General features: G+C 36.9%; 1 protein-coding gene across 11 annotated transcripts in view; it reads left to right on the top strand.

The window, feature by feature from the left end:
* The window catches only part of NLGN1 (neuroligin 1), a 908,992-nt gene that overhangs the window by 240,423 nt on the left and 643,962 nt on the right, over nt 1–24,607 (top strand). The gene's annotated exons all lie outside the window — the stretch shown is intronic.

Genomic DNA, 24,607 nt, shown 5'->3' with positions numbered 1-24,607 from the left:
GAGGCCCTTTAGTTCTTCTTCACTTTCTACCATTAGGGTGGTATCATCTGCATATCTAAGGTTATTGATGTTTCTCCCAGCAATCTTGTTTCTAGCTTGTGATTTCACCCAGCCTGACATTTCGCATGATGTACTCTGCATATAAGTTACATAAGCAGGGTGATATACAGCCTTGTTGTACTCCTTCCCCAATTTGGAACCAGTCCATTATTCCATGTCAAGTTCTAACTGTTGCTTCTTGACCTGAATACAGGTTTCTCAGGAGACAGGTAAGGTGGTTGTATTCTTATCTCTGTAAGAATTTTCCAGTTTCTTGTGATTCACACAGTCAAAGGCTTTTGCATAGTCAATGAAGCAAAAGTAGATGTTTTTCTGGAATTCCCTTGCTTTCTCTATGATCCAGTGAATGTTGACAATTTGATCTCTGGTCCCCTGCCTTTTCTAAACCCAGCTTGTACATCTGGAAGTTCTCAGTTCACATACTGTTGAAGCCTAGCTTGAAGGATTTTGAACATAACTTTACTAGCATGTGAAATGAGTGCAGTTGTGCAGTAGTTTGAACATTCTTTTCATTGCATTTCTTTGGGATTGGAATGAACACTGACTTTTTTCAGTCCTGTGGCCACTGCTGAGTTTTCCATATTTGTTGGCATATTGAGTGCAGCACTATATCAACATCATCTTCTAGGATTTTAAATAGCTCAGCTGGAATTCCTTCACTTCCACTAGCTTTATTTGTAGTAATGCTTCTTAAGGCCCACTTTACTTCACACTCTTGGATGTCAGGCTCTAGGTGGTTATGTGGGTCATTAAGAGCTTTGTTCTATAATTCTTCTGTGTATTCTTGCCGCTTCCTCTTACTCTCTTCTGATTCTGTTAGGTCCTTACCAATTTTGTCCTTTATCCTCCTTCAGATCAGAGTCTTGTCATGGCAAAGAGGCTTGAGTAACTCATGAAGCTATGAGCCATCCCATGCAGGGCCACCCAAGACAGATGGGTCATAGTGAAGAGTTCTAACAAAATGTGATTCACCAGAGGAGGAGATGGCAGACCACTCTGTTCTTGCCAGAGGAACACCATGAACAATATGAAAAGGCAAAAAGAGTTGACACTGAAAGATGAGTCCCCTAGATTGGCAGGGGTTCAGTATGCTATTGGGGAAGATCAGAGGGCAAAAACTAATAGCTCCAGAAAGAATGAAGCATATGGGCCAAAGCAGAAAAATGCTTAGTTATGGATGTGTCTGGTAGTGAAAGTAAGTTCAACACTGTATAAAACAATATTGCATAGGAATCAGGAATGTACATCAAGGCTGCATATTGTCTCCTTGCTTATTTAACTTATATGCAGAGGACATCATGAGAAACCCTGGGCTAGAGGAAGCAGAAGCTGGAATCAAGATTGCCGGGAGAAATATCAATAACCTCAGATATGCAGATGACACCACCTTTATGGAAGAAAGTGAAGAACTAAAGAGGCTCTTAATGAAAGTGAAAGAGGAAAGTGACAAAGTTGGCTTAAATCTCAACGTTCAGAAAACAAAGATCATGGCATCCAGTCCCATCACTTCATGGCAAATAGATGGGGAAACAGTGGAAATAGTGGCTGAGTTTATTTTTCTGGGCTCCAAAATCACTGCAGATGGTGACTGCAGCCATGAAATGAAAAGATACTTGCTCCTTGGAAGGAAAGTTATGACCAACCTAGATAGCATATTAAAAAGCAGAGATATTACTTTGCCAACAAAGGTCCATCTAGTCAAGGCTATGGTTTTTTTCAGTAGTCATGTATAGATGTGAGAGTTGGACTATAAAGAAAGTTGAGCACCGAAGAATTGATGCTTTTGAACTGTGGTGTTGGAGAAGACTTTTGAGAGTCCCTTGGACTGCAAGGAGATCCAACCAGTCCATCCTAAAGGAGATCAGCCCTGGGTGTTCATTGGAAGGACTGATGTTGAAGCTGAAATTTCAGTATTTTGGCCACCTGATGTGGAGAGCTGACTCATTTGAAAAGACCCTGATGCTGGGAGGGATTGAGGGCAGGAGGAGAAGGGGATACAGAGGATGGGATGGTTGGATGGCATCACTAACACAATGGACATGGGTTTGGGTGGACTCTGGGAGTTGGTGATGGACAGGGAGGCCTGGCGTGCTGTGGTTCATGGGGTCACAAAGAGTTGGACAAGACTGAGCAACTGAACTGAACTGAATCAAATTGGATGGGTCAAGCAGGAGATGAAAAGAGTGAACACTGATATTTTAGGAATCAGTAAAGCTATGATGGACAGGAATAGGTGAATTTAATTCAAATAACCATTGTCTCTACTACTATGGGCAAGAATCTCTTAGAAGAAATGAAGTAGCCCTCATAGTCAGCAAAAGAGTCCCAAATGCAGTGCTTGGATGCAGTCTCAAAAACGACAGAATGCTCTCACTTTTGTTCCAAGGCAAACTATTCAACATCACAATAATCCAAGTCTATGCCCCAGCCACTAATGCTGAAGAAGCCGAAGTTGACTGATTTTTGTGAAGACCTGCAACACCTTCTAGAATTCATGCCAAAACAAGATGTCCTTTTCATCATATGGGGTTGGAATGCAAAAGTAGGAAGTCTGGAGATACTCAGAATAACAGGCAAGTTTGACCTTGGAGTACAGAGTGAAGCAGGGCAATGGCTAACAGAGTTTTGTTAAGAGAACACACTAGCCATAGCAAACTCGCTCCCAGCAGCCCAAGAAATGTCTCTATACTTGGACATCACCAGATGGTCAATACCAAAATCAGATTGATTGTATTGCTTGCAGCCAAAGATGGAGAAACTCTGTACAGTCAGCAAAAGCAAGATCAGGAGCTCTCTCTGGCTCAGATCATCAGCTCCTTGTTGCAAAATTCAGGCTTAAATCAAAGAGAGTAGGAAAAAACGCTAGGCCATTCAGGTAGGACCTAAATAAAATCCTTTATGATTATACAGTGGAGATGACAAATAGATTCAAGGGATTAGATCTGGTAGACAAGAATGCCTGAAGAACTATGAATGGAGGTTTATAACATTGTGTAGGAGGCAGTGACCAAAACCATCCAAAGAAAAAGAAATTCAAGAAGTCAAAGTGGTTGTCTTAGGAGGTTTTACAGATAGTTGAGGAAAAAAGATAAGCAAAAGGCAAGAAAGAAAGGGTAAGATACTCCCAACTGAATGCAGAGTTGCGGAGAATAGCAAGGAGAGATAAGAAGTCCTTCTTAAATGAACAAAGCAAAGAAATAGAGGAAAACAATAGAATTGGAAAGACTAGAGATCTCTTCAAGAAAACCAGAGATATGGAGAGAACGGTCTAGAGTAGTTTATCATAAATATTAAAGCTATTATTGCTGTATTTTTGTGCTATGTTTTTTTTTTTTCCTTATAAACATTGTTGTTTCCTAGATGTTTCCTGGAAACACTGTTGTCATTTTAAGTAGTAGAGTGAATGTCTTTATTAAAAATTGGGATGGGATAATTTTATCTTCATTTTTAGTTTAGTTGAGGAAAATGATTATATTCTCTTTTTTCTATTCATTAACTTGTATATTTATCTTTTTTCTTATACAATACAGTGTTATCAACTATCAGTTCAGTTCAGTCACTCAGTCATGTCCAACTCTTTGCGACCCCATGAATCCCAGCACGCCAGGCTTCCCTGTCCATCACCAAATCCCGGAGCTTACTCAAACTCATGCCCATCAAGTCGGTGATGGGCATCTCATCCTCTGTCGTCCCCTTCTCGTCCTGCCCCAGTCCCTCCCAGCATCAGGGTCTTTTCCAATGAGTCAACTCTTCACATCGGGTGGCCAAAATACTGGGGTTTCAGCTTCAGCATCAGTCATTCCAATGAACACCCAGGACTGATCTCCTTTAGGATGAACTGGTTGGATCTCCTTGCAGTCGAAGGGACTCTCGAGAGTCTTCTATAACACCACAGTTCAAAAGCATCAATTCTTTGGCACTCAGCTTTCTTTATAGTCCAACTCTCACATCCATACATGACCACTGGAAAAACCATAGCCTTGACCAGACGGACCTTTGTTGGCAAAGTAATGTCTCTGCTTTTTAATATGCTATCTAGGTTGGTCATAGCTTTCCTTCCAAGGAGTAAGGGTCTTTTAATTTCAACTATAGTTACCATGTTATTCCTTGAAGCTTTAGACCTCATTCATCTTGTAGCTGCAAGTTTGTAAGCTTTAATCAACTTTTCCCTAATTCCTTTACCTCCAACCCCAGGCAACTACTTTTCTACTCTCTATGAATTTGACTAATTTTTTTTTAAGATTCCACTTATAAATGATATCATGCAGTATTTCTCTTTCTGTCTGGTTTTTTTCACTTAGTGTAATGTTCTCAGGACCCATCCATGTTCTCAAAAATAGGAAAAATTCCTTCTTTCTCATGGCTGAATAATATCCTGTTATATCTATATATATTACATTTTCCTTAGCCTTTCATCTGTTGATGGACACAAGTTGTTTCCCTGTCTTGGCTACTATGAGTAATGCTGTAATGAACATTGGAATGCAGATATCTCTTTCATATCCTGTTTTCATTTCTTTTGGATATATACCCTAAAGTAGGATTGCTGGATCATATGGTAGTTCTATTTTTATTTTTTGAGGAACCTCCTTTCTAATTTCCATAGTGGCTCCACCAATTTGCATTCTCAAAATGATTGTGTTTTTAATTTAAGAAAGAGCAGTGTGGTGGCAGTTTGAAGAGTGACTTGAAGGGTCTTAAGAGGCAGAAAGACTTCTTACAAAGGTGTTACATTTCTTGTCGTGTAGAGGGTAATACGGTACAGTCTTTTAATATATTGTTTGTATTAGTTTCCTAGGGATGTTGTAATAAAGTACCATAAACTGGGTACTTTAGAACAACAGAAATTGATTTTCTCACAGTTCTAGAGTTCAGAAATCTGAAATCAAGGTGTCAGCAAGGCCGTACTCCCTCTGAAGGTGCAAGAATCTGGTAGTTTTTGGTTTGTGGCAGTATCACTCCAGTCTTCTTACAACAGTCTCCCTGCATGAATGTCTATCCTTCAAATGCCTGCTTTTTATAAAGACACCAGTCATATTGGATTGGGGCCCATCCTGCTCTAGTATGATTTCCTCTTAAATAAATACATCTTCAACTATCCTATTTCCAGCTATGATTGCATTTTAAATGCTGTGAATGAGAACTGGAACTTGCGAATTTAGGAGGGACACAATTCAACAGATAGTATTGTTCTTTCTGATTTCAAGGTCGCATATTCCTTTCTAGGTATTTCCCAGCATTGTGGTAATAATTACAGTGTGAGAATTCAAAGCTACTTTATAGTTATAATGTCAGTTTTGTAATAGAGCCAGTTGCCATCTGTGTTAATCAAAAACAAACCTCATCATTCAAATACTGGGCAAATGTGGTTGGTGCCTGTAATTATTTCTTAATTATGCTTGCATTCATGGATCAGGCAGTTTAAAATTATTGAGTGATAATTAGGTTTCAACAAAGTATAAAATGTTTATAATATAGTTAATACTATGTAAGAAATCGTCATGTATGTGCATGTCTGAAATTTAACATACTAAAAATAAGTGTTAGTTTTGGTATGATGGTAAAATTATGATATCTTCCCCCAAATTGTTCTTAAGTTGATTTCTCCTATAAAGAAAGAGAAAGCAGATGAATCCAAAACATAAGATTTATTAAAACTGATTGCTATTACTCTTGGAGAAAGCAATGGCAACCCACTCCAGTACTCTTGCCTGGAAAATCTCATGGACGGAGGAGCCTGGTAGGCTGGTAGGCTGATTCTCCCTGGAGAATCCCAGGGACGGGGGAGCTTGGTGGGCTGCCGTCTGTGGGGTCGCACAGAGTCAGACACGACTGAAGCGACTTAGCAGCAGCAGCAGCAGCAGCTGTTAAGTCTTAGATCTTGATTTCCATGCAATTTGAAAATGATCATCACTATTTTGAACACACAGAAGAAGCTTAATAAATGCCTGGTACCTTGTTGTGATTATTAATACCACAGCTCAGATGCGACATGGAAAGCAACTCAGTTCAGTTCAGTTCAGTCGCTCAGTCGTGTCCAACTCTTTGCGACCCCATGAATCACAGCACGCCAGGCCTCCCTGTCCATCACCAACTCCCGGAGTTTACCCAAGCTCATGTCCTTCGAGTCGGTGATGTCATCCAGCCATCTCATCCTCTGTCGTCCCCTTCTCCTCCTGCCCCCAGTCCCTCCCAGCAACAGGGTCTTTTCCAATGAGTCAGCTCTTTGCATCAGGTGGCCAAAGTACTGGAGTTTCAGCTTCAGCATCATTCCTTCCAATGAACACCCAGGACTGATCTCCTTTAGGATGGACTGGTTGGATCTCCTTGCAGTCCAAGGGACTCTCAAGAGTCTTCTCCAACTCCACAGTTCAAAAGCATCAGTTCTTTAGCATTCAGCTTTCTTCATAGTCCAACCCTCACATCCATACATGACTACTGGAAAAACCATAGCCTTGACCAGACAGACCTTTGTTGGCAAAGTAATGTCTCTGCTTTTTAATATGCTATCTAGGTTGGTCATAACTTTCCTTCCAAGGAGGAAGTATCTTTTAATTTCATGGCTGCAGTCATCATCTGCAGTGATTTTGGAGCCCCCAAAATAAAATCTGACACTGTTTCCACTGTTTCCCCATCTATTTGTCATGAAATGATGGGACCAGATGCCATGATCTTAGTTTTCTGAATGTTAATCTTTAAGCCAACTTTTTCACTCTCCTCTTTCACTTTCATCAACAGGCTTTTTAGTTCCTCTTCACTTTCTGCCATAAGGGTGGTGTCATCTGCATATCTGAGGTTATTGATATTTCTCCCGGCAATCTCGATTCCAGCTTGTGCTTCATCCAGCGCAGCGTTTCTCATGATGTACTCTGCATATAAGTTAAACAGGCAGGGTGACAATATACAGCCTTGATGTACTCCTTTTCCTAGGTGGTGAATTATTTTACATCAGACATTCTGTTTTTATTTTAATTATTGCCCCATTGCTTGAGGTTGAGAGAGAGAATGTTTAACTCAGTCTCATTTTAACTTACAGAAGAAAAAGTGATGATCATCTTATTTATTTACAGAAGGATTATAAAGTATCATGCTAGTCTTTTCTTTCTGAAAAATGTGATTTTCGATGCCATATAAAAGTGCGCTGTTTTCAAGTGTGATGTAATGAGAAATAGAAGTGTGCCATTTTTTAATTGTGAGTTATTGGTGGTATTTTCAGAAATTCTGTAAGTAGCTCAATTTAAAAATGGACAAAGTGTATAAAGTTATTTTGAGAACAAAATGTCATTACCAAAGGTGTACTTTTTCATATATTGAACTAATAAATAGTTCAGAAAGTCCCTTGCAAATTTATCAAAATGTCATCTTCAGGTACTGGGTTGGAAAATTAGTAACTGCTGGAGTGTGTGACTGCTGAAAGGTGTCATACAGGCAGGGGCCTATCAGTTTTTAGCTTCTGGAATAAAGCAAAGATGTTAATCATCACTGTTGAGATTTAAAATGTCAGAAGTTCTTAGCATAAAAAATAAAGGTTAAAAGTTAAGCATCTATGGTAGTGTATATCCCAGTGTGCAAAAAGGAAATGAATGCTAAAACATACTCAACTAATTATTTGAGTATTTAAAATAATACTCAAATTACAATGGCTAAGAATGATACAGATAGCAAATACCTTTATAGTATATAATAGCATATTCCTTAATTTTGTTCTTATAAGATGATATGCCTTGGCTTTTAATTACTATAAGCAGGCAGAGGGATGGTTAATGCATCCTTCACATATATACCATTTATCCTTAGATACACATGTGGCTATTCATATGTTTGGGAAAATATAATTTTGCTTTCTGAAGAAAATTCTTAGCAAATGGAAGAAGTCTAAAATACTTAATGAAATTATATAGGATCAGACTATTTTACTTTAGCAGGTTTATTCACTTGGAAGAGAGAAGACCTAGATAGGAAATGACTTCATGCTTTAATATACCTGCAACACTGTCTCTCCTGACACTTTATATTAGGCTTTTTGTTCAGCTTCCTAACACTTTCACACTGATTTTACTCATTTGGTCCTTTCCAGGATGCAGATGGAGTCAGTACCTTATCCCACTTGACAGGTGAGGTAAGGAAACTGACCCTCTGCTATTTCTAGTGTCTGACCCAAGGGCAAACACATGCTAATGCTTGAAAGACCTGGGACAAGAACTTGGGTCTTTCAGAGGTCAGGGGTCCACTACAAAGTATTGTAGATAAGGTGATTTATTTAAGTGCAGAATAAGGATTTAAGGCTGAGGAGAGTTAAAGCAGAAAGGAATAGCTTATTTGTATTCATGAGGCTATACTAGTCTTTAAGGTTTGAGCAGAGTAACACTTGGGGTTTATATGCTACCTTTCCTTCAAGGAGAATACAAGAATATTTCAAATGCTATTAATCTATACCTGCGAGATAGCAGATAGTGACTGTTAGAGTAGATAAAGACTGGCCCACATGCTTAAGAGACCAGTAGAAGATCACTGTTTACAGCACAGTCTGTCCTGACACCTAATGATTTAGAAACACTTGGATAGTTAAAGATTAAATCCTGGTTGAATTCTCAACGGCTTTGGACATGTTTTTCATATTAAACCTCTGAGAGCCTCTGTGCTTCATCAGTACAGTGGGATGCTGGTAATATGTCTTGAATAGAGTTGATGTGAGGATTGATTGGAAGAGCATATGTCAGTTGCCTAATAGAGGTCTGACCTGTTCAGGGAAGCTACTTCTTCCCTCTCTCCTCTACCACCTGAGACACTTCTTTGTAATTTCCTCAAGGGAAGTGAAGTGAAAGTCTCAGTCGTGTCCGACTCTTTGCAACCGCAAGAACTGTAGTCCATGGAATTCTTCAGGCCACAATACTGGAGTGGGTAGCCTTTTCCAAGCCTCTTTATTATTTACTTCAATACAGTATTTATAATATTTTGTAGCTTTATCCCAGGTTTTTTCCCCCAATTTTGCTGTTTGGTTTTTTTTTTTTTTTTAATATTGGCGTATAGGTGCTTTTCAGAGTGTTAAGTTTCTGCTGTACAGCAAAGTGAATGAGCTATATGTATACATGAAGTGAAGTGAAATCAAAGTTCCTCAGTTTTATTTAACTCTTTGCAGTTTCGTTGACTGTTGCCTGCCAGACTCCTATGTCTATGGAATTCTCTAGGCAAGAATACTGGATTAGGTGGCCATTCCTTTCTCCAAAGGATCTTCCTAATCCAGGGATTGAACCTGAGTCTCCTGCATTGCAGACAGATTCTTTACCATCTGAGACACCAGGAAAGCCGTTATGCGTGTACATGTATCTCCCCTTTTTGGACTTCCTTCCCATTTACATCATCACAGAGCATTGAATAGAGTTTATGTGCTATACAGTAGATTCTAATTAGTTACTTACTTTGCATATCGTAGTGTGTATTTAACAACCCCAATCTCCCAGTTCATCCCACCCTCCCCTTTCTTCCCTTGGTGTCCAGATGTTTGTTCTTTAAGTTTGTCTCTCTGTTTCTGCTTTGCAAATAGGTTCACCTGTTTCCTCAAATTTAAGTACTTATTATAGTGTGCCTCTTTAAGCTGAATTATTTCATTATTCTCCTTCCTGAAAAAGAGAGGTCAGTGTCACTTTATAACAACATACATGATTATGCTCATTATTTGGGGACATTTTGTTTATTTATTATAAGGAAATGATTTTATTATTCATGGCACAGAAGGAAACATGAATTCCAATTTTGCATTGACTTTCTTTGTTGGGGGATGTTTTAGAAGGAAGTAGACTTTCAGGGATCACTGGACATTTTTCTGGTTTAGGCCAGGTCAAAAAGCAGTTGATCTCTCATAGTAAGGAAATTTGGAATGATTGTTTTATTTTTAAGAACTGTTATGGTATGACAAGGGAGCTGGTTTGTGGTACATAAAGGTTGATTTTTTTTTAAGGACTAAATTGATATTTTGGGAACTTTCATGGATAATTCAAAGATTTCCATTATCAGTATCAAATTTTTTTCCTCGTGAATAATATGGAAGAACTATGCAAAACAAATGGCATTTTCTGACCCTACAAAATGTACCCCTGGGTAATTGAGAAAACTAAGTTGCCAAACAGCATAGAGAGTTGAATTGTGAAGAATATCTCCAAATGCAGTGATTTTGCTTGAGCATAATTCGTGCTAAGGCATTTCTTTGGTAATAATTAGGTTGCAGTCCTAGTTAACCCCGGATGAAATCTTTAATATATGATGATGTGGTCATGTCATCCACATAGAGGAAGAAAACATCTTCCTTTTTACTTCAGTAGAATCCTGTACATTTACTCTGAAATAGTATCCTAATTTTAGGATATATGTTAAGAGAGGAAGCTTTAAAATATGGCTGCTTTTTGAAATACTGATCTGTTTTGTCAAGTTAGGTACCTACTGACCATGATTTTTGCAGTAATATTAAAATGTCATTTTTTAAGAAAAAGGAAGGAGTATCAAGTGTGATACCAAGTATCTTACCTACATTATTATATGCAGTTCTTAGAATAACCCTGTAAGCTCAGTGATATTATCTCATTTAAACATGAGAAAAATGGGCTTGAGAAGTATTATTAGTATGCTGTTAATGTCACACAACTAGTTAGAGATTACAATGCAGTCTCTGAATACAATATTCATTTTTGTTGTTTTTATTTTAATTACATTCAGTCCTTCAATAATCATTAGTATCTAGAGATCCATATTAAGGTCATGAAAGTTTGTTTCATTTTCTGGAGTAATAAAAAGTAAATGAAAAGTGTACAGTATTAAAATTTTCTTTTGGCAGATTTCTATAAAAGATAAAAGAAAACATAAGAACAATCAATAGTAAAATGGTCTTTTCTGAAATTTACTTATTTCACATATGAGTTATTGGTCATTTTATCAAGCATATTAACTGAGCCCTTATTGCATGCCAGACATTAAGCATTCACATTATTATCTCAGTTTTACAGATGAGGAAACTGAGGCTTAGAGAGTTTAAATAACTTACTCAGGTCACCAGGCCTTAACTGGAAAAAACTTAACTACTTTGTTAAGTGCATTAACAAATGCACTTAATAGGCTGAAAAGGAACCCTTGTAGGGGAGAAACATGGTGTTTGAACACATGATTTAAAGTTATAGAAAAATTTGTTGAAGATATAAGAGTTTATCCTTTGAAAAATGGTGTCTGCATGAGAAACCACTACTGGGGAGTTAATTAGGACAACAATAACTAAGAACTGAAGTACATTAATTGTTAAGGTAGCTAAAATTTTTTATGGGCAAAGACCTTTCCTGATATTTTTTTTTCCCCAAAATAAAGATGAATAAGACATGTAAGAGAATTTAGATAGTCTCAGTTGACATAAGACGTAAGTTCATAAACTTGGGGGAAATGATCCAAATTAGGCAAAAATTTCTGCCTCCAGGAATCTGTAATGGTATTAATAGGAATCTGAGATTTATTTTTGTTGTTAAAAAACCAAATTGTTTCCATGTTTGATGAGGTCATTCAAGTTTGGTGTATTTCTTCATTTTTCACTCAAATCCATCAATCAGAGTTGTAGCATTATTTTCCCTAAACTGCCCAGAAGTTTTGATTGGCAGCTATATCCTTTTAATTTGTAAAATGCATTGATTACTAGTAAATGGTATTTATTACTGTTTAAAAATGTGAAGTTTTTGATTTAGTATAAAGGAGAGAAGCAATAAAAATGAAATCTTTGTTGATTAAATATTTGGAAATGATTGCACTGAAGTCTATGTGGATTTTTTTAGTGAAATATTTTTATTCAGAAATGTATGAATATCAATAGAATATCCTTGTTCTTTTTTGGTCTTCAAAATAGTTAATTTTCAAAATGTCAGAATCCCAGTCTCATTTCATTGCACATACATCTCTCAATTGAGCAGCCAGCTCAGTTTCCAGACTTGATCATTTTAATAGGTTTAGGACTTCAGGTAGCAGAAGTAAACTGAGCAATTTATTAGAGCAAATAAACAAGCAAAAATAGAGCAAAAAAAAAAAACCTCTGAGAAGTCCTTACATAGAACTAATCTGAAAGTCAAACTACAGGTAAATGAGAAAAAAGTGGTGGTAGGTAGAGCAAGTATCACTTTATCCCATAGTTTTAACCAATTATTTTATTCTTGGCATCTGCTAATACTTTATTAACTATCATTTATTGATGCCAGGAACCAAGCTAGATGCTTTGTAAATGTCTAACATTTCGTGTTCTATAAAACATTTGAGGTTGGTTTGTACATGAAAAATAAGGTTAAGCAACTTGTATAAGGTTATATAGCTTGGGGTTGAACCCATGCTTGCTTGATACAAAAATCCATGATCTCTTCTATCATGCCATTTTAAAATGCAATGTAATAAAAGATGTCGCAATGTTTCCATGGCGTACTACTCAGCAATAAAAAGTAATAAATTGTTGATATACTAAATAACTTTGATAAACCTCAAGAGAATAATGGTGAGTGAAAAAAAAGGCCAATCCTAAAAGAGTACATACTATGTGCTTCCCTTTATATAACATTCTTGAAATGGCAAAGCTGTGGAAATGGGGACCAAATTAATAGTTGCTGGGAGTTAGGAAGGGAGTGCATGTGGGAAGGGGCAAGAAAGAAGTGGATGTTGTTACAAAAGAATAATGCAAAGGATCTTTGTGGTGATAAAATCACTTTCTTTCTTTTGTTTACACAGTTGTTACTTTATTCATTTATTTATTTAAATTTTATTTTTATTGGCCTCTAATTGATTTATAATGTTGTGTTTGTGTCAGGTGTAGAGCAAAGTGATTCGTGTATCAGTTCAGTTCAGTTGCTCAGTTGTGTCCAACTCTGAGACCCCATGGACTACTCCATACATATATTCATTCTTTTTCAGAGTCTTTTCTCTTGCAGGTTATCACAGAATATTTAGTGGTTTCTTTTACTATATGCTGTCTTTGTTGGTTGTCTATCTGGTAGTTATTGTAGTGTGTGTATGTTCATCCCAAGTGCCTGATTTATGCTCCCCACCCCCATATTTCCGCTTTAGTAACTATAAGTTTGTTCTGGAATCTGTAAGACTGCTTCTTTTTGTAAATAAGTTCAGTTGTATTGATTTTTAGAAGTTAGATTTCACATATAAGGGGTAACATGATATTGTCTTTGTCTGACTTAATTCACTTAGCATGACACTGTCTAGGTCCATCCATGTTGCTGTGAATTGCATTGTTTCATTCTTTTTTATGGCTGAGCAATAGTCCAGTGTACATATGTACCACACCTTCTTTATCCATTCCTCTGTTGTTGGACATTTAGGTTGCTTCTGTGTCTTAGCTACTGTGAATAGTACTGCAATGAACATTGGGATCCATGTATCTTCCTGTTTCTTGACCCTGGTGGTGAATACATGGAACTGTACAGGTTATAAAAGTGCACAGAACTACACACACACATTGTCAATCCTCACATAGACACATGTACACACACATATGCACATATATATACACACAGAAGTATAAGTAAACTGGGGAAATCTAAATAAAGTCATTGGGTTGCCTTGATGCTGATGTCCAGGTTATGATATTGTAATACAGTATGATATTGTAATTACAGTATTGTAAGATGTGACCTTACTGGGTAAGAATACAGAGGATCTCTCTGCAATATTTCTTTCAAGTGTATGTGAATCTACAATAATTTAAAATAAGAAGTTTAATTTTAAAAAGTTAGCAAAGGGAGCAGAGAAAGGGAACCTTCAACAAGCTTTCGAGCTCGCTGGGCTTTCCTGCTTTCCAAACAGCCAGGGAGCTGGTGTAGACTTGGACAGACTGTAAATCTGTAAACTTTTCCCAATGGAAATGGAAAAAAAGACAGCAACTCCTGGTAATGGAACCAGAGCTCTGCTATATTTCAAATGAGTGTAAATCCCATGTAAAGAATTTTAGCCAGTCCTTCCTTCCTGGACCCTGACAGAGGCCATTCAGCCCCCAGTAACTGCTCAGATATAGAGAATGCACAGGCTATCTGTTTTAGATAAAATGAGCTTTTTTTTTTTCTAATAAAGATACTATGTTAAATTTATAACTGATTTTGTGTATGTACCTTGGTTATACTATTCATATACATTTATTTATCAGAAAATGCATTTAATACAAATGATATTTTTATTGTGAATATATAGTTGCTGCATACTAGAAATGTTAAGTAAATATCCATCCTTAAAGAATGCCTAAATTTTCAGTTGCACATCTTAATATACTCCAAACAAGGCCATTTTTCATACATTATTTGTTTCCATGTTTCTCGCCCATCTAGATGTTGTGTCCTAGGATTGTGGGACAATTCTTCTCCATTTATTAAAATGTCTTTACTATTAAAGAATTAATATTGTTAGTATTGTCTTTTACCTTGGGCATAATACCATGCAAATAGTGATACTTAATTAAGGTGTATTGAAATAATTTAAGTGAGTAGTGAGGAGTTAAAAAAGGTGAAATAGCATAACTACTCAGCATGTTATTTCCAGGAAAGGAGAGGCTACAGAATCAGAGCTATAGGACCTGAGACCCAGAGACAGAATATCTCTGAAGCCCTCAGACAGTGCTTGGTTGAGGGACCAGGGCAGGATATACAGATGTCCAAACAGTTACAGAGTGAAAGATAGCCATCATCTGGGCCAGAAGGGTGATCTGGAGACCTGAGACTCACACCTAAGGATACAAAAGGAAGCCAAACAGTTATAGGAGTTTTTCTTTTTCCAGACCTAAAAGTAGTTCCATCTTACATCTGCTTGGAGCTAGGTGCTGAAATATATTTCTGTCATCCAGTCTAGTCCAGAAGCATGTATGAAATTTAAGCTCTTCTTGCATATAATTCTATGTATTTCATATCTCTTTTGTCTGTCTTCATTGCTTCATCTTCATTTCCCAGACCTTATTAATAAATTTATCATTTAAAGTCTTCAAGTGGCCCTTAAATTATTTTGGAGAGAATTTGATTTTGAATTCCTTAGCAACAGTTGTTTTGTCTTGTTTTGTTTTTAACCAAGCAGTTTATTTACAGAGAGAATTATTGTTGTCCAGAGACCACCATATAGACTGGATAGCTTTATAACCAATATATGACACACATTCTGAACATCTAGTCTTAAAAACGTGGATATGGATAGAAATAGAGATGTAAATATCTAAATACTTATATCCATGGGGAAAATACACTACTGTAAATGTACCATCTCACTACCAACCAGACACAGTGTGCTAACTACTCACATAACCTTCCTCACAATCATACCTTTGTTGTGTATTAATGTCCACATTTGGTAGGTACAGAAACTAAACTTTGGAAACATTGAGTAGTTGATTGAAAGAGATACAAAAATACTTGAGGTGGGATTAAATATGATGGCTGACTCTAGAGCCCTGTTCATTCTGTGACATTGAGTGGCTATTTTCAGAGAAAAAAAAAGGCCCAATATAATATAATTTAGTTTTCAATTGTCTACAATTTCTGGTGTAATGTTTAAAATTTATGATTGGTCCTGTGAGTGGAATATGTGTCATTTTCTGAGTTTGTCCCTTATCTTGCTATATGTATGTGAAAACAGTTATGATATCAGCTGTTGAAATAGCTTCTAAATTAAAATGCAATACATGTAGTCAACCTGAGTGCCCACGGCCCTTTAATGTAAGAAGAGTAGTTCATTCTCACAGCATCTCTGATATCGTCATAAATAAATATATACTAAATGCCTACTATTTATCAGTACTTGCACTACATACTGGGAACACTAAGATGAATATGACATGATTCCTCCTCTTAAGGAACTTACAGATTGGCGGAAGGGATATGTAAGACATAAGAACTATGTAATAATTAGCATTAGAAGTAACAGAAAGGCCATGGGTTGTACAAGAAGGGAGAGCTTATCTGTGCCTAGTTATTACAAAACCATGGGGAAACTAAGACAGGCTTCAAGAAAAGTGATGATGCTTGACTATGAATTAAAGGAGTAGTAGTGATTGTCAGGTAGACATCCTTGAGTCATTCTAAACAGAAAGATTCATGTCGTGAGATTTGTTAGAGGTGTTGCAATAGTTCATCGTTGCAATAGTCACTCTGATTTGACTCAAAAAGTTGAGGAAGAGGCTGAAAAAGCGGCTTGGAGAGATATACTGAGGCCAGATTTATCAGGAACTTATACAGTAGCCAAAGGATTTAGTCTTCATGATGGTGGTAATGAAAACCATTCATGAGCAATTTTTTTAAATTAGGAGAATGACATGATCTGATGTGAATTTCAAAATAATCACTTTGGCAACAGCATAGAAAAAAAAAAAAAGATTTAAAAAGCATCTGGAACCAGAACACTAGTTGGAGGGCATAGATGTAATCTTGGGGGAAATATGGGGGCCTTCAAATAGTTGAGAAATATAGGAGCCAATTCGATAGGAATTGAGAAGAGGGGAAGATTTTAGAGATAGTTAGAAGAACATGTTGCTTTGTGACATGTCAGAATTGAATAGTCTCTAAAGGCTGGGTGGTTTCATGAACAGAGAGAATATAGTAAGTGAAGCAGGGTTTAGTGGGAATTAAATAAATTTGATTTAGGTGTGTTGATGAGCTTGAGAACACTCGGGAGACCACCAGCTAGTTATTACAGAGCCAGTCTGTCAATACAAATAATTTCATTCTACAACGTTATTCAGTCTAGATGTTAAAAATGTAGAATTAAATTTTAGAAGCAATCTAAGGTTGATAAAAGACAAGTGGATGAATTGATTGAGATTTTTGGTAAGAGAAAATGTGGTTAAGTAGGGCTAGTAACAATGAGTATGTATAGGAAGAAACTGATAGATCAGCAGAAAATACCCAGATCAAGGACTCAGAGGTTCCAGGATCTCAGAAAGAATAAAGGAATGAAAGAGCTGAAAATAGTTTTAAGATTTTATAGGTAGAACAATCCTGAGTCATATAGTACTCTGTGGATTAGGGTTAGATGAGTGGGTTGCTGAAATGATTTGGGGATAAATGTTTTTATAGGAGAAGAGATAAAAAAACGGAGAAGCTGTGGAATAGAATACATATGTTGAAATCACTCAAAATTATTACAGGAGTTAGATTGGACAGGGAGATTGTAGGCCAAGTTATTTTTTTCTGTGAGTGTAGGGAATGATTTGAAGATCAGTAGAAGAAATGATTAGAGTGAAGAGTAAAAGATAGTGTAGTAAAATATTTTGGCCTCAAGGAGAAAGGACTTTTTCAAGAATGAATTAATAATGTTCTTAAAATTGAAGCCAGATGCCAAGAAAATGCCTGAGGTAACCCTTGAGTCTGATGAGAAATCAGGTGCATGAGTACCATGACCAGAGGCTGACCATGGATGACCGAGTCATGGAAACCAGCTCCATGTTTTAAAGTATATAGCATGTTCTATGATAAAAGTTCTTTGAAAAATACATGCTAAAGGAACATTAATTATGATTGCCAGTAGTCAGGGAACATTCTACCAAAGATATAATATCGGACTAATATTTGGAAAGGAATGTAGGATTTTGGGTGGAGGAAAATAAAGGAAGAAGATGGAGGGAAATACTTTGGAATAACAAATACTTTGAGGCTACAATGCAAAGAAGAAGAGGATGGAAAGACTGTCTTGTCTTTAATTATATTTTTTTTCTTTAGCAGGGGTATTAGTTTTTTGCTAATTTATGTAAATATACTGCAGGTTTCTTAGAAATGTTATTTACATATTGCATGCTGATAGTCGTTTGTAGAACAGTAACTTAGCATTTATTTGAAAAAGAAGGTGCCATTTTAGCAATGATCAGAAATATCCTTTTAGTATAAATCACCACTCTTGTAGCTCTGCTGCTGCTGCTAAGTCGCTTCAGTCGTGTCCGACTCTGTGTGACCCCATAGACGGCAGTCCACCAGGCTCCCCCGTCCCTGGGATTCTCCAGGCAAGAACACTGGAGTGGGTTTCCATTTCCTTCTCCAACGCGTGAAAGTGAAGTTGCTCAGTTGTGTCCGACTCTTAGCAACCCCATGGACTGCAGCCTACCAGGCTCCTCTGTCCATGGGATTTTCCAGACAAGAGTACTGGAGTGGGTTGCCATTGCCTTCTCTGATATATAAATAATATACAAGGCTAAAGACTATTCTGAACCAAGAACTGAAGCAGATGCATTCTTTCTGACCTAAATTAATCAATCTGTTGCCTAGGAATGAGAATTTGAGACATGGGAAACTGGGTCAGACTTTCCGTTTCAGCCTACATTAATAAGAAAGCTAGAATAATTCATCTTAAAGATTGCCCATTTGCTTCATGTTGAAGTAGTATTTTTCAAGAAAATAGTGTTTACCAGTAAGAATTTTAGCTACATTTTTTCATTTGTAATTTGTTAGGCTATCAAATACATGATGACAAGATAGACTGTTAACTTTGTATAATTTCAGACTACTCTCCAAAATATATGTAGCATTTTCTATCCTGTGAGATGAGATAAAAAGAGGTTGTTTTATATCCGGTGCACTTTTTTTTTTTTTTTTAACACACATGGTAAGGAAATAGAAACGTGAAATGTTTGTTTCAAGTCAAGTTGCAAAATGACTTTATGGTCAGTGTTTGGGTATGGAGGAGGAATAGAAGAAGATTGATGTTTTGATGGATAATAATTGACTCTTAGCTGTTCTCCCTCTTCTAAAGGCAAGGATGAATTTGCACTGATGCTTCCTTGCTGTCATTCTAAATAATATATTTCTGTGGCTCAAGCTGTTATCAGTAATTGTAAGTAGGTATTTCTGTGACAGTCAGCCCTTTGGAGCCTGCCTGATGAATCTGTCCTTGGCCCCTTCAGCCCTTCCTGGATCCTGTACTTGAGGTATGTCTCTGCACCCTCTCCCTCTCAGGATGAGACCCGCAGTCTTTTGGAACTGTTTTTATAATGAACTCCCTGAGTAAGAAGCATTTGAATGCTGATTAAGCACTTGTGCTGTGGACTCAAAACTGCCAATGCCTACTTATTTGATGTGTGAGGGGGCAAGTTATTTCAGCTCTCTGCACCAGATTCCTGCACTGAGAATAGCAACCTACCTCACAGGAATGTGGTCAAGCTGAATGAGCAGGCATGGGATACCCTTAGCACAGAGCTGGTGTGAGTTCAATGAATGCTCAGTACTGTACTTACTGTGATATTTGGGAATTCATTAAACTATCCCGCTCAGCACCCTTATTTTTAAAAATATTTGTAAAGGATTCTGAGGTTTGTAAAATGAACTAAGACTGGCAGACAATGTAAGCCTTATTAAGTAGAAAACCAAGCTGTGAAGTTTGTGAGACCTGGTTTGAACCTGACCTGTGCAACTCTCTTCGCTCCGTTTTTCATGTTCAAAATGGTGATAATACACCTTAAAGGGTTTTGAAAGAATTAGATGGAAAGTATATACACACCACTTCACATGGCTGACATAGTGAATTCAAGAAATGATAACTAGTGTTGTTATTAATACTATTTTGAAAATTTTTATTGTGATTCCTTTTATGAAGTCATCTCTGCCCATCTACAATAGCAATAGCTATTACTATATATGCCGTGATTTTCCAAAAGATATTCCATACCTTTTAAATTGCTGCCTGAGATGTCATTGGATTATGTTCTAGAAAGTCATACATATTGAAACCTGAGGGTTATATCAAATTTAGGTATCTCTTTAGTTGAAGAAATCCACCAAAGCTTTTGTAATTTAAGGAGGTTTCTCTAGCATGAGAGAATATTTAGAGATTTTTATTAAATTGTCATCCCTGTAACAGTTGCTGTTCTTGGAACTAGTGACAGAGATGAAAGCTGTGCTTTTATTATAGGGCATTCTGTATACAGCATGCATTTTTGTGGTTAGTTTTACAAAAATAAATTTAAATGTTGCTTTCTTCCATTTAGTATTAATATGCAGCTGGAATGTATTTATAAATGATGTATAAGTAACTATTTTTTACTCCTTTTAAAATACAGAGATTTCATTTGATTCACATTTCTTTGATTTTTTTATCGCCTTGTGTTCTCAATGGAAGAAATGATCCTTCCTGCATATTTCAGGTTTTTCTTCCCTGCCCCTTTCTCTGTTCCTCATGAATTTAATGCTGCTTCATGCACTGTGTGTTTGAAAAGACCACATTTAGTGAGTGTTGCTATTATCTTTCTGGAAAATAGGGTTGAAATTTTCTCAGATCCCACTAAGCTTTCCTCAGCCTGTCATAAATGAGTGTGTAGAATTGACTCCAAATGGAGAGATCTCCCAGGGGCAGAATAATAACCAGTGCTGAGACATGTAAAAGGTAAAGAATTGAGAAAAGACTAGATTTCATAACCTAGGGGTAGTAACACAAAATATAGTTTTCTTGTCCTCTTTTTCTCACTCCCCATTTTCATAGTAGTAAAGTAATAAATTAATTGGAAGTTAACCACTTCCTGTGAGCAAATCATTTATGCTTGACCTCAGATCCATATAATTAAGATGCAAGTCATTCCCTTCACTTGGTTGGAAGGATCAAATAAGGTAATGTATATGGTGGATGCACAAGATAAACTGTGACGTTGACAAGGGTATGTCAAGTATTATGCTTTATGCTTTGTGAATGTTTGCAAATCTAATCATCCTTTCAACCCTAAGAAATGCATATTATCACCATTTGGCAGATGAAAAAACAGACACCAAGGATGTATGTTAGTAATGTCTATAATGTTTGATTTTACCCAAGGTCCAGCTGATTCCAAAGCTAGTGGTTACTGTTTTTGATCATGATATGCAAATATAGGATATTATTTTTAATACTTAATTATGTGAGTACTTTATTTTATTCAGTGAGTTAAAATTCAGGCTGCTAAACTAGAAAATAATTCAGGGTGATTATTAACTTTTCAAAAGAATTTTTTGCTTTTGATGACACAAGAGTGTATTTTAAATAGAACTTTTTTTCCTAGTGCAATTAAGATACAATTTGATATTTAGAGACTTCATTTATATTCAAATTTCCAGAAACGTGGCTTGGTGAAACTGACGAGTCCCTTTGAGCTCAGAAAGTAGATGAAGCATATTTGACAAGGATGAATTTGGAGGTTAAACATCAGAATCTGCATAGGGCACTTGCCATGTTTTCAGCACAGTGTAAGTCTGAAGTGTCCCTGAGTAATAGGATGTAAGTGATGTTTATTGCTCTCATTTACTTACAGGCCATTAGCTTTCCTCACATCTCGACTTTGAAGACCTAGGCCAAAGGAAAATATGCTTGTGATGTCCAAAGAACTCAGTTTTTAAAGTGTACTGAAGTGGCCCTATTTGCTCTGGGAGCTCATGTGATAATTTAAAACAGTTTTAAAGTGATGGTCACTGAGTCAGGTTATTGTTTGCTTCTTTGTTAGTTTTGAAATCACATATCGAGAATTTATATGAAAGAATTTTTTCTGGAAAAGATATTTAAAACTTGAAAGTTGTCTGTTGTTTAATGGACTGTACATTCATCTCAATGTAGTATTCTCCTGGCCATAACAGCTCAGACCATTGCTTAGCTATTCTAAAACTTAAACAAATGAACAATGGAATGGTATTTCAAAAGCTTTAAAGGTAAATAATCCTTGTCTTACATCTGTCTAATGATTCAGAAGTTATTGTTTTTATTAAAGTTCTGTTACATTGCAGATAATATATTATTTCATACTGATACAACTTAATTTGTGTCACCATTTTAAGCCTCTATGCCTCAGAATGGTGTCAGATAAGTCTTACCATGATGTCAGCCTTCATTATTAGACTGTCTAAGGGCCTGTTTCTTTAATAATGGAAGCTCATTTAATAATGTATGGTTTGTATTTCATAAAAAGATAATTACAGAATACCCAGTAGTTGCTTCAGTTGAAAATCAATTTAAATAAGCTACTCCCAATATTACAATAGACACAAAATGAAACTTATTGGTAATTACTAATTGTAAGACAAAATCATTAGGAACCTTGTGGACAAAAAGAGAACAGATTTGAATCATTTTTTATGTATGCTTAAGACATATCCTCAGGTTTTATGAGCTGTGTGGGCTGAGGTTACTTATAACTTAAGAAAATTAAGTGCTAAATGTATTCCGGATGCATTGATAATTTGAAATGTTCTAAACACTATGGTAAAATGCTCCTAGGATTCTTACCCAAACAATATTGCTGGGTGGTTTTTGAGGTCTTAAGTTAATAAGTATCACTGTTATTCCTTAGCCCCTGCATGGAACATGGGCTACCAGGCATGAAGCAAGGAGGATATTAAGATCTATCTATTAGAGATAGGCTGAGAGTCAGTGATTCAAGAAGGTGAGCTCTGTGTTGATAGGACAGGCTTCCCTGGTGGCTCAGCTGGTAAAGAATCCACCTGCAATGCAGGAGGCCCTGGTTCGATTCCTAGGTCAGGAAGATCCCCTGGACAAGGGAGAGGGCTACTCACTCCAGAATTCTTGGGCTCTCCTGGTGGCTCATCTGGTAAAGAATCCATCTGCAATGCCAGAGACCTGGGTTTGATCCCTGGGTTGGGAAGATCCCCTGGAGGAGGGAACAGCTACCCACTCCGGTATTCTGGCCTGGAGAATTCCATGGACTGTATAGTCCATGGGGCCGCAAAGAGTCGGACATGACTGAGCGACTTTCCCTTTCTTTCACTATGTTGGTAGGACAGGGAGATGAATGTCGGGTAAGAACCGATATCTAGGAAATTCAATACTGCAACCTAAATCAAGATGGGGTGATTCTGAGTGACTCTGAAGCAGGAACTGGGGTTCTCTGTATATTTTATATCAAAAAGGTAAGCATGATGAGAGAGTTTAAGGTGGGCATGAACAGATCATTTACTTCCCAACATCAGATGTCATCACACAATTAAAATCAAAATAATAATCTTCTCACTTGGTTGAGAAGATCAGAATCCAGAACTCGTGAGGGGAGTGTGTGTGTGTAGAGGAGGAAGGAAGTCGATTGTATCAGGCTACAAGAAGGGTAAAGGGAGGCATAGCAGATTCCAGTAATCGTTGAACATGCTCACTTGTAGAGGTGGCTAATATTTGTACATTTTAAAACATTTTATTAAGGAAATGCATTGGGTTAAAATCCAAGGACCTCGTCATTTTGGTCACACTATACAACTGAGTTTTCATAGCATGATTCTGGAGCCATATTGAGATAACTGAAGCTGGAGAAATTTTAGCTTATTCTTGAGTTGCTGAATTCAGAGCTCTCTTAATATTGTATTGTGATGAAGAGACATGAAGTATTTGGTTAAAGATAATCAAGACGAAATAACCCCAATGGTTTAATCAGTGAAAGTTTTTTTTTTTAACTTCTCTTTTTTAATTTTCAAAAAGGAGATTTAAACCTATTTTATTTCACTTCTGTTAAAGTCAGAGTTACTGTATTCTTAAAGCTTTTGAATTCAAATTGTGCTCTGTGGTGATTTCCTAAGGATGGTTACTTTTTGTTTTCATCGTTGTGCAAAATCCTGCCAGCCTCTAATCATAGGTATGCTATTGCTTATCTGTGCTTCTCCTGGTCATGTAGATGAGCTGGACAACTGCACTTCAATGTCTTACATATAATAGACACTCACGGACTTCATATTAAACTTCAGTGATGTATTTGATATAGTGACATGCGTTAAGGAAGGGTAGTTATCATGGTTGAGAAAGTGTGTGGCGCTGGGATGCTGTTAATCTCTGTATGTTGGGTTCTGCTGTGGTCGCCGGGAAACTCAAATGTCATTGACAATTATGTTGTTTTCCTCAGATTTGGGGCTTAACTGTATATTTGTGGAAGCATAGTAGGTTCCTCTGAAACAGTGGTTCTGAAAATGAGCAGACCCACTAATTCATTGGTATAAAATATCTTATAGTGTACTTTTTAATTTTTCTAAAAATATTTTTCAATTGGAATAGAATTATTTTACGGTGTTGTATTGGTTTCTGCTGTACAGCAACATGAATCAGCCGTAAATATACACGTCCTCTCCCCGTAGAGCCTCCCTCCCACCGCCCTAGGTTGTCACAGCACTGGGCTGAATTGCCTGTTTTATACAGCACATTCCTACTGGCTCTCTGTTTCCTATATGGTCATGGATGTGTTTCAGTGCTACTCCCTCAAATTGTCCTACCCTTTCCTTCCACTTGTGTCCATAAGTCTGTTCTCTATGTCTGTGTCTATTCCTGCCCTACAGGTAGGTTTTCCAGTACCATTGTTCTAGGTTCCCTATATATGTGCATTAATATTCAGTATTTGCTTTTCTCTTTCTGACTTCCTTTACTCTGTACAACAGGGTCTAGGTTCACCCACCTCACTGACTCAGCTTTGTTCCTGTTTATGACTGAATAATGTTCCATTGGATATTTGTACCCCAACTTCTTTATCCATTCTTCTGTTGATGCACATCTAGGTTGCTTATGTGTCCCCGCTATTGTAAATAGTACTGCAATGAACTTTGGGGTAAATGTGTCTTTTTGAATT

The sequence above is a fragment of the Odocoileus virginianus genome, chromosome 4, assembly GCF_023699985.2.
Source record: "Odocoileus virginianus isolate 20LAN1187 ecotype Illinois chromosome 4, Ovbor_1.2, whole genome shotgun sequence".
Classification (NCBI taxonomy): domain Eukaryota; kingdom Metazoa; phylum Chordata; class Mammalia; order Artiodactyla; family Cervidae; genus Odocoileus; species Odocoileus virginianus.
This window is presented reverse-complemented; position numbering and strand designations above follow the sequence as displayed.